The following is a 10,204-nucleotide window of genomic DNA, read 5'->3' as shown; positions in this document are numbered from 1 at the left end:
GCATGTTCTGGATTCTGGAAGTTTTAATGAGGAGTAGATGACTTTTAAGGGTTTTAATGTAGAAATTATTATTTTTTCCCTAAAAAAACACATCACACACATTCAATATTGTTCTAAGCAGATTATACATATATCAATAATACATGTTTCGAGAGGATCTTTAAATAAATCAATGTCATTGTTGTTCTTGGTTGCATGTACTGCTTTTTCAATGATCGTAGTTCCAACAACAATCATTAAAAATCCCCTTACTTTTGACAGAATTTGAAAGTAGCATGGGGCTTTGGCTGTACAGAGAGCAGATCAGGACCAAAGGCAGGTCCAGCACTAGAACCAGTGCGATGAGTTTATCCTGGCTGGTTGGTGGGTTCAGGTTAAATTCATACTGCAGCACTGCTGATCTTATATTGCATTTTATTTAATGTGAAAGTTTACCTTAACTGTGGTTGCACTGTTCTCTGCAGAGTCTGCCCAACACATACACACACACTTGCTGTTTTATTTTCTTATTGTGACTGTGTGTTTCAAGAGATGCTTTCTCTGCATTTTGTTCTTTTTTTCCTAGCTATTAATGCTAAGCAGAAAAGCAGCAGCTTCCTCCCCGTGGCGCTCCGCCTGCCTCCTGCAATCATCCTGTTTGCACTTGCTCCTGAAAACAATGGGAAAAGTTATTTCCCTGTAGTCTTGGTACAAAGAGAAAAAAAACATAAAAACCCAGCAAAGCTTCCTTTCGCAGTGTTTTGTTTCAAACCAGACGGGGCCATTTTGAGCAGTTTTTCCTCTGTTTTACCAGTAGCCCACCTCAATTAGTATCCCACAGGCTATGTGGCAAAGTATAAAGCCACTTGTTTTAATCTGTTCACAGTAGGAGAGGGACTGAAAAAGATGATTTTCTGACGGCGACATGGGGCTCTGACAGACCTGAATCTCACTGAGCGTGGCTGGGCCCAGCCGGACGTAATGTCCAGGCGTTCTTTATGCCACACCTGTCGTCATCACCCTATTAATTCTTTCATTTCACAGGTAATAAAGTGTAGTTAGAGGGCACAGCATGACGTCCCGCCTGCAACAATAACAGCACACTTTTGGTGTGGGATTTTCTTTTGATTTTCTGATGAGAGATGTGGCATTTGTGTGCTCTTTCAGCTGCGTGTTCATCGACGTTTGAAATAGAACGCTCTGGGGTAATAACTGAAAGTAGTGAGATTATATTGCTGGGGGGGGAATGCAAATGTTGGGAGACCATTTACTTGGGAGAAGAGTGGCAAGGTTTTTGTGGATTGTGGTAAAAACAAACACTGCCAGGCAGACAGGAAATGGGCTGGAAGCATGTGTAACCCGATCGTCTGATGGAAAATCATCATAACATCGACTGCGAGTAAATCACTGTTAATTTATTTTACTGTATGTGTTTAATTAAAGCATGTAATTTTCACAAAAGGGCTGATAAAGGACTGAATGATGCATTGATTGTGTCATACACACTTTCCTGATGTGTAATAGCACCTGAAAACTGACACAAAAGGCAGTGGCCTGATGAGTGTAAATAGCACATCATTAATTAGCAAACAGACTAAAACAACAAGGCTAGCCAGATTAGTCAGAGTCAGATTAGCCGCTGTGGCTGCAGCACCAAACCACCAATGCATCCCAGCAAAATAGGATTAAAGACAAAGCCAAAAGCAAACATCCAAAGGCCTGGGATTCACTCTTGTTAGTTTCATTATGTGGATGGAGAAATACAATGTATGCTAACACAAAAGCTCAGGAGAAGGTCATTCATTCTTTCCAGAGAGGAAAGATGGCGTCTACAGGCAGGCCACACTTGGTGGTGGGCTCAGCCAGTGGTTGAGTGGTAATTGGGAGGTTTGGTAAAAAACAAACTTGGGTGAGCTGTGACCCAAAACTATTTTTATTTCAGTTAGCCAGTCAGTAGACAAACCTGGCGGCAAATTTAGACGCGGCTGTAGAGGATTCATCACAGCCGATTAACTGACTGTCCAAAGGGACCTTCCACAATTGTTGATGTACTTGACGTTGCCTCAGTGACATTAAGGCTGTAGTAGATAACTTTTATACAAATAAAATAATTTATACTTTTTGTCATATTTGCTGAAACGTTCACTGTATCCTGACAGTAGAACATGAGACAGATAATTAGGGAAAAAAATGAGAGAGAGAGAGCGACAGAGAGAGACAGACAGAGGTGCACAGCAACAACAGTAGCAACAAATGGAGCGAAGCCTGCAAGCTAGTTCAGGCAGTCAACTCGAGCTGCGCTGATATACACACATGACATGCCTTATTCCATAATCACTAACCAAGCGCACCCTTCCAATCTGGCCATCTATTTAAACTGCACAATTCCCCAGCTCTCCCTCTGCTTTGTCAATGCCGCTGTTGCCCTGCATCAGTGCAGAGACGCTAGTACAGGAGAGATATGATCTCTTTTCCTAGTTCCTGTCAGTACTCGTGCTGCAGCGTTCTGAATTAATTGGAGCACCTTAATGGACTTATTGGGGCAGCCTAATAATAAGGAATTGCAGTAATCCAGCCTAGAAGTAACAAATGCATGAATTGGTTTTTCTGCATCTGTCTGTGACAGGATGTGTCTAATTTTTGTAATATTACGTAAATGAAAAAACGCAGTCCTGGACATTTGCTTTATGTGGGAATTAAATTACATGTCCTGATCAAAGATAACTCCAAGATTCCTGACAGTGGTGCTAGAGGCCAAGGTAATACCATCTAGAGTAACTATATCTTTAGACAGTGAGTCTCTAAGGTTTTTGGGTCCAAGTACAAATAATTGTGTTTAACATCAGGAAATTGCAGCTCATCCAGGTTTTTATGTCCTTAAGACAAGTTTGTAATTTAGATAATTGGTTAATTTCATCTGGCTTGATCGACAGGTATAACTGTGTATCAGCTGCATAACTATGAAGGTTAATGGAGTGATTCCTAATAATGTTTATATATACTATACTATAAAGTGAATAGAATTGGTCCAAGTACAGAACCTTGTGGAACTCCATGACTAACTGTAGTATTTATGGAAGATTCATCGTTAACGTGTACAAACTGAGAATGACCTGATAAGTATGACTTAATGTCTTTAATGCCAATTTGATGCTCAAGTCTCTGTAAAAGAATATTATGGTCAATGGTGTCAAATGCAGCACTAAGATCTAATAATACAAGTACAGAGACAAGTCCATTGTCGGAAGCAATCAAAAGGTCATTATTAACTTTAACCAGAGCTGTCTCTGTGCTGTGATGAACTCTAAATCCTGACTGAAAATCCTCAAATAAGCTGTTGCTATGTAGAAAGTCACACAACTGCTTGGCAACTACTTTCTCCAGAATCTTAGAGAGGAAGGGGAAGTTAGTAATCGGTCTATAGTTGGCTAAAACCCCTGGGTCAAGAGTGGGCTTTTTAAGAAGGGGTTTAATTACAGCTACTTTAAAGATTGATCATATCCAGTAAAGAAGTGCCAATTAAGGGTACAACTTCTTTAAGCAGCCTAGTTGGGATGGGTCTAACAGACAGGTTGATGGCTTAGATGTAGAAATTATTAACTGATGAAGATTGATAGCAGAAAAACAGTCTAAATATATATCTGATTTTACATTAGTTAAAGTTCCTGAATTTGGAGAGACAGTGATACCTGTTGAGGGCATCTGGTCATTAATTTAGTTTTGTCTCCAATAGTAATAATTTTATCATAAAAAAAGCTCATATAGCCGTTGCTACTTAAGGTCCAGTGGATCATTTAAGCATTTTGCAGAGAAACACAGAGAGAAACAGAGACAGAGACAGAGAGAGAGAAAAGCGTTATCTGGTACGTGGAGGTGGTGGATATTTTACCAGCATTGACCAGGTAAAGCATTTAGTACCACAGTGGTTTCACTTCATATGAACTCCAAAAGAGTGTGATTTGTGACGGAACAAAATAAACAATAGACATTTTTCTATCGTATATGATACGATAAACGATATGTATGATATGATGATACATATCTTATTGCTCTGTCGTAAAAACAGTTGCTAATTCATGCAAACAGTGTTTCTGAACTGTCTGGTGCAGGCAACTAATAAATCATTTTGTTCTGACTGGCAGTTGAGCCCCCCTTTTGAAGTGTTGAGGATGTAACTTTCCTCTAAGATCTCTTTGGTGGTGTTGGAAAAATTGGATAAATGCAAAAGCAAATGAATGGACGGACGGTGATTCATGCTCCCAATACAGTTTAATAACCTCATCCAAGTACAACGATCAATAGCAAGTCAATCAATACGTACTGGCCTCTGTTGCAGCGTCCAACACAAACTGAGGAACTTGCTCAAAGAATACATACAATTTATGAATTTGGTTTTATTTATTAAAGAGGTCATGCAGGTGGGTTCACTATTTGCCAGAAACACAGCCACGAAGGCTCAGACCACATTCTGACACTGCGAGGAACGTTTTCCAGAGAAGGATGGAACTGAGCATTTGCAAAAACAATAAGTGAAACTTCAAAACACCACCTGTCTGTGTCTTCGATTAGACCCGAGACCCCACGAGGAGCTGACTGGCTGACTTTCACAGTAACACATTTAGTGGAGCCCCATATCGACTGACTGATGCTCCCAGAGAGGGAAAGTCGGATCTGATGCAGCTGCAAACGTTCAGATGAAGAAAAAGAAACCAGTCCCATAAACACCGACCACCTACCTGTAGGGAGACACTTCATCATGAATTTTGCATCGATAAAAAAGGAGGAATATAACTGGGGTTAACTGGAGATACTGGTAAATCATATACAAGTGCTGTCCTGTATTGTCAAGAAAAACTTCGGAAAAGGTCCTGGAAAATAACTTCTTTAAAAAAGTACACGGGGTACTGCTTGAAGTTGGCGTAGTGTTCAACTGGGGGTTTAACTGATGCCACAGCCAGGTCGTATTACTAGTTAACAATACAATGTGTATTGAGAGGTGCAGAATTCATTGCAAATTTAATTCTGACCTAATTTTCAGTTTTAGAAGTTACAGTATTCTGGAGTCCATGTTAAGCCACTTCACCCTGCAGAAGAAGAGCTTATTAACTGTCTTGTTAAATTCAGTATGATGTACATTTCCACAGCACTTTTTCCATCAGTACAACAAGTACAACACTGAGTTTTCCTTCTCTAACACGATTAGTATAGAAGTATTTCCTGTTAATGAAAGTCATCGCTATATCCTCCATTCCCTGGTTGGCTTTTACTTTGAAAACTCTGCAGATACTGCTGAGTGTCACTGGAAGTGATTTAACAACGCTCAAAAGATGGGAGACATGACTTGGCAAGACTGCCTTTATTTGGCTCATATTTCAGAAGTTACAGTATACAACTGTACTATGGAGGTCTGTGATCAGACATTGGCTGGCTCCTGTGCAGACAGGAACAAGTACCCTGGACAGCTCCCTTGTTCTTAACAACTGCAGGATCAGGACCTTGGTGAGAGCTACGGTGTGTAGTCCTGGCAGATTACCAGCTGTCATGACTGCAGTGGTACCTTGTAATCTGTGTAATAATGTTGTAGTGTACATGAAGGATGTCACTTTTAGCATTTTATTAGAGCCGAGCACTGACCAGTGCAAGGACCTATTATATCTGTTAGAATTGGCTATTATTATTTTTCTGCCCCGTCAATCGCATTTTTTGAGGGCTGAACATGCTCGAAAGCTCACAAAACTTTGCACAAAATTCAAACATGGCGAAACTTGACGTATCCATTTGTACCTGTGCACGGGCGCCGCCAAATTACTAAGCCTAATGCACAAAATTCAGTCGTATTGTTTTGGTCCTGCACATGGGCATCCCAAAATGGCTTAGCCACGTCCCCCAGAATCAGCCCCCAAGACACATACATGTATGTATATTTCGGTGAATTTTTCGCGTTGTATTTGAACAAACTCCTCCTAGGGAATTTATTTATGTCGTGGTGTGCGAGAGCCCGTTCAATTCAAAGTTTGTTTTTGTTTTTATTATTGTTTCTGCATTTTGGCTTTCAGAGAGATATGAAATATGGGGAGGGGGTTACATTCATCGGAGGTTGCTGTTACATTGAAACCACTTCTATCTTATAATCAGACTCTTTTCTAGGCACAAAAATTGCCTTTTCATGAAGAACTTTTCTTCTTACCAAATAACATCAAATCCCAATAAACTGCACTGAGTTAGTTCTATTCAAATGTCTCTGTGGGGTTCCCAGACAAATCAAACATTACTCCTCTGGGCCACTGGGTTCAGCAGTGCGTTCATCCATATGTCCGGATCAATAGTCCTCAGTAAGAAACAGAGCAGTTGTGTGGATCAGATTCCTCTCTCATGTCATGACGTTGACACTCGGTCAAACAGAGATAGTTGTAGAAAAGTGATCAAACCTGTGATACAAACATCTTTCTTTTAGGCATTTAGCACCTTGATTGCAGACATTGCTCTTTCTGAAATATGCTGTATTTCTGTAGTCGTAAAGCAGATTTAGTTCAGTTTGTTTTATGCAAACAGATGACAGCACCTTGCCAAAGTGGCATGACAAAACACAGCAGTCCAAGTCGATCTGAAGGTTTTGACTGTTAGTAAATTAAAACGCCACGCGTCTTGACAGGGTGACAGGGTGCCTCCAAAACGTGTTAAGAAATATGCAGGTGGCACTTGGCACGTTAAAGACTGTAGCCTTGTGATAGTATATGTGTGTCCATGGGAGAGTCTGGAGGTGTGAATTAGAGAGACAATACAATTCCTCCATTTCTGCATATGGTATTCATTGTTGGTTAGGCTGTATGCACATTTTGCAGAGGGTTTCACATTGTACACAGATCATAATACATATATCCAGACCATGCTCTTCACCCAGGAGTGCAGGGTTTATTGCAAAAATAGGTAATCTAACAACACATTATGTAATAACTCGTCAAATGTAAGAAATTTCACCTTCTTTATGTAATAACACCGCATTTTGTAACAATCTGCTGGATTTTGCAATAAGCCGCCTGAACCATACATACATTTTGCCACATTTTTAATAAATTATTACATATTGCTGTGGCCATTACAAAATGTGGGAGTTTTAAATTTGGGAGCTTTTTGATACTACATTAGTCATAAAGAAATAAAAGCGTGAATACCAGAAAGTCATGAGTTCTTCAAAACTCCATAACTTTAGGGTACTAAAACAATTCTCCTTAAATCTTTAAATTGATTACATTTGACCAAAATTAGCCCCAAAAAGTTTGTACTTTTTTTGACTGTGTGTGACAATCTGAAAATGTATTGTTTTACAGATGTTTCTTTTGTAATAATTGTCCACAGGAACAAGATGGGTAGGGTCTACAGGTCACAGGACACATGGTGGTCTGAGCTAAATGCTAACATTGGTATGCTAACAAGCATAACCATGCTAACAATAAAAATATTTTATCGTATTTCATATATATTTCATATCGTAGTTGTTGAGATATTACATGTGTGAACCTCAAGTTGGTGCTAGAAGGAAGGTCAGTAGGAGTCATCCTCTGGGAACCATAAATGTGTGTCTGAAAATCTAACAGCTTTTTAGAGACTAATTCTAAACCAATTTTGAGTATGTGATGTGTTCAGACTGGAAAACTCACAACATAAATATATTCAAATGTCAAAGACATGCCAGACTTTTTTGTGTACTTACTGTCACTCTCAGAGGGGGACACAACAGTTCTTTAATAGAGAGAACTTTACAGGTTAAATTTCCAAACGACATACAAACCCAGAATTCTTATCCACCTCTTCTCTAACTGGTAACAATGGAATTTGTAACCAGTGGAGTGACAACACTTACAACAGGTCCAAAGTACTAACTGAAGATGTATACTGTACTTTAAGCAAAGTTTTACTTTAAGATAGAGAAACTTCTCCACACCTGACACAACTTTTTCTTTTTTTTTTTTAACCAAATCAATTTATTGATTAACTGTTGTTTACAAAGAGACAACAAACAACAAGAAACAAACACAGAATCCCCTCAGAGTAAACGGCTCTGTTTCTGGAACATTTACATATTTATGTCTTTAATAGTGCACTCTGACATATTTGAACCTTTCAGGTGAAAACAGAATATTAAAGCATACACAGGTGTTTAAATGAGTCAGCAAAAGTAAAATGAAATGAGACGACTGTTTCCCCACCACCATTAAAGCTATGCTGTATGATCTATCAGCAGCTGTTTGCAGGATGTGATTGTGTATGTGAAGACCCTCCGTTAGCGACTCCAACCCTGTACTGAAGCACACATGCTCTCAATATCACAGAGAATCCAAGATGGCTTCTTCATATTTCACTTTGCCTTTCTGAGGAACAAACAGGCAACTGGTGAGAAACAGGTCTTACCTTTAGTGTCTTTACAATCTGCTGTTTGATTACTTCTTCATCTAGAGTCAGTATCGAGTGCTCCACATTTAAACCCCATCAACTTCAGAAGATTAACCCTTAAATGACCCACAATGCAACACAATGAGTACTGAGAGCCAGCAACAGAAACAACTGATTATAGACGGATTATACACAGTAGAATGACAGGCAGAGTATGATAGTATTAAAGTATCATGACTGTATTACTACTGTAGTATTACTGTAGAATGACTGTAGTACTAGAAGTGTTCAGAGGTTTTGTCCTCCCCTCTCACAGTGAGCTGGGAGGGGATGTGGGGGTTTACTCGCTGCCCAACAGGGCGACGTCGCTGCACACTGCACAGCAGAGCACTGCCATCTTCAACCTCCACCACAATGGGGGTGTAGTGGTCGCGGCGTCTGAGGGCTTTACCAGAGAACACACTGACAGTGACGGCGGCGCAGACCTGCAGGACGAGCAGAACCAGGAGGAGGCCGAGAGGTCCGTACGCAGAGCCATTCATCATCCACATCTTACTGATGCATTCAATCTTCTCTCTGTTGGTGAGCACGAACCTCCTGGCGGTTTCGGTGTCACAGTACCGTTCTGAGGGGGGGCGATCAGCCAGCAGCCAGCAGAGATAGGCCACGCCCCCCAGGCCGACCACAGCGCTGATCAGGTTCCACACAGGGGCGCCAAGACCAGACTGACTGACGGCCGTCTCACCGCCGCCAGCGTCAGAGAGCCGGAGACCACAAAAGTGACAGCGAGGCACAGCGGAGCGTGGACCATCAGAATCTGGGAGTAGGCGGCGGTCAGACTGAACAGGATACACAGCACGCCGATGAAGATCTGAACCACCCCGAGGCCCTGTGGCTGCCTCCGCAGGAAGGCGGCGGTCATGTCGTCCATCTTGGTGGGCGCACTGGAAGGGGCCTGTGGGACTGGGGGCGGGGCCTGTGTGGTGGAGGGCGGGGCTTGGAGCGGGATGGAGGTTTCGTCCTGAGGAATGACCTGAGTGACGACCACCACTCCACCAATTTTGGTGACGGACGTGGACGTCATGCTGAGAGGTCAGAGGTCAGAGCAGCTCAGAGGGATTCTGCAGTCTGGGTCCAGGTCTTCAGGAGGAGGTCCCCCATTTGCTTTTTTTTTAAAAAGATGGTTTTGGTGTATACATTTTGGAAAACATTCAACAAACTGTGGAGCTCTGTGTTTGATATGTCCAACACACACCCATTCTCTTATAATTCAACCAGTCTTGTCTCCAAATCTACTGTCCTATAGTGAAAAAACAAAAGCTTTAACAATGCATTCAAAACAAATACTGACTGCATGCAAGATCAGGTTAGCAACAAGTAGACACCACACATTTATTTTCTACAAGCACTGTCAGTAGCATTGATGAGCCAATGGACCCTTGCTAAGTTCCGCCCCTTTTTGCTCTGTGTTCCAAGATACAGTTGAGCAAGCCTCGGTCAGAACCTTTGTAAACTTTCTCCTTTCCTGTACTTACATATGCTATGTGCTAGGCTAGTCTATGATGAAAGATAAAAGTGATACATAATCTTAAGTTAGCTAGCTATTATCTTTTTCCAATACCAATATCAGTATCAGACATTTTTCCAATACTGCCAAAAATAGGTTATAGGCAATCCCTGAAATGGAACCCTGCTAGTTAGCTATTCAAAGCAATTGTAGTTATCTAATGTTTTTCTAACATTAGCTAGCACTCCATCATGTGATGCACACTGGCTCAAAAATACTATTTCCCAAAAGGTTAAATTGTAAAAGAAGCAGTTGTAAGCGTTTTTT

The 10,204-nt window shown here is 41.0% G+C and overlaps 1 pseudogene; it reads right to left on the bottom strand.

Annotated features, from left to right (window-relative positions):
* Positions 1-8,648: 8,648 nt before the first annotated feature.
* LOC127369756 (membrane-spanning 4-domains subfamily A member 4A-like) lies at positions 8,649-9,456 on the bottom strand (annotated as a pseudogene).
* Positions 9,457-10,204: the final 748 nt, after the last annotated feature.

The sequence above is a fragment of the Dicentrarchus labrax genome, unplaced genomic scaffold, assembly GCF_905237075.1.
Source record: "Dicentrarchus labrax unplaced genomic scaffold, dlabrax2021, whole genome shotgun sequence".
In the NCBI taxonomy this organism is placed as follows: Eukaryota; Metazoa; Chordata; class Actinopteri; family Moronidae; genus Dicentrarchus; species Dicentrarchus labrax.
The sequence above is the reverse complement of the archived record's forward strand: the minus strand, read 5'-3'. Positions and strand labels throughout refer to the sequence as shown.